Source organism: Sinocyclocheilus grahami, unplaced genomic scaffold, assembly GCF_001515645.1.
Source record: "Sinocyclocheilus grahami isolate Dianchi unplaced genomic scaffold, SAMN03320097.WGS_v1.1 scaffold409.1, whole genome shotgun sequence".
Lineage (NCBI taxonomy): Eukaryota > Metazoa > Chordata > Actinopteri > Cypriniformes > Cyprinidae > Sinocyclocheilus > Sinocyclocheilus grahami.
This window is the reverse complement of record NW_015505588.1, coordinates 575,941-577,034: the sequence shown is the minus strand read 5'-3', so window position 1 is coordinate 577,034 and position 1,094 is coordinate 575,941. Positions and strand designations below refer to the sequence as shown.

General features: G+C 41.6%; 1 protein-coding gene across 13 annotated transcripts in view; it reads right to left on the bottom strand.

Annotated features, from left to right (window-relative positions):
* Positions 1-1,094, bottom strand: part of LOC107550876 (prominin-1-A) — a 65,989-nt gene that overhangs the window by 25,712 nt on the left and 39,183 nt on the right. The window lies entirely within an intron of this gene.

Genomic DNA, 1,094 nt, shown 5'->3' with positions numbered 1-1,094 from the left:
ACACATCTGAATATTTGGGTTGAACTGTTCTGGAACAGTGTTGTAAATACAACTTAACCACTGATTTCTAGTTGTGTCCTCTTTTGGAAGGCCAAACAAAGTAGTTTCGCTTTCAGCAACGAAACACGGCCTAGAGTGAGAGGAGGCCGGCGGGCTTGAGAACGGTTCAGCCGGCGGATTCAACGAAGGAGCATCCGGCGGGCTTGCGGCAACCACATGTGACGACCCCGGGCTGGACTCCGCTTCGTCCACGGTGAAAGCCGATCCGGCGAACCACAGCACGAAGTTGATGTATTTCCTCAGCGACCAGTACGGATCAGCTCCAGGCATGACGAAGCGGATATTGTCTTCTTTTGGAAGGCCAAACAAAGTAGTTTCGCTTTCACAACGAAACACACAGCGCCTTCACGACATGGCGGCGGCAGCAACAACAATACTACAGCGAAAATAAAAGTTACGCCTTCTTTCTTTGCGTGAACATTTGGGCGGCGTTATGCAAATCTTCCCACATTGTGTGTTGGAACGAGCCGTTTTAGGCAGAGGCGGACAAAGTACTCAACTCCATTACTTGAGCGAAAGTACAGATACTGCTGGTCAAACATTACTCCATTACAAGTAAAAGTTGTAAAGACAGATTTTTACTTAAGTAAAAGTACAGAAGTACTTGCTTTTAAAAGTACTTAAGTACCAAAAGTAAATTTCCTTTTTTATGTCAATGCTAAATTTTATTGTTTGTTTTATTGTTGTACGTAGTAGTACTTACAATACTTCTGAAGTAACTTAGAATACATTACACCTGCTGAATACACTGACTAGCTTGTAGTATATTTGGAATAAAGAGCTTTTAGAATGTTAAAAACCTATGGGGAAAAAAACAAAACAAAAAAAATTATTGAACACCCCTACCCACCACCACAAAAGCAGGGTAACACTTTAGAATAATGGTCCGTTGTTAACAAGTAACTATGAAGGAAGTAATAGGTAGTACTACATTAACACTTACAGTGGGGCAAAAAAGTATTTAGTCAGCCACCAATTGTACAAGTTCTCCCACTTAAAAAGATGAGAGAGGCCTGTAATTTTCATCATAGGTA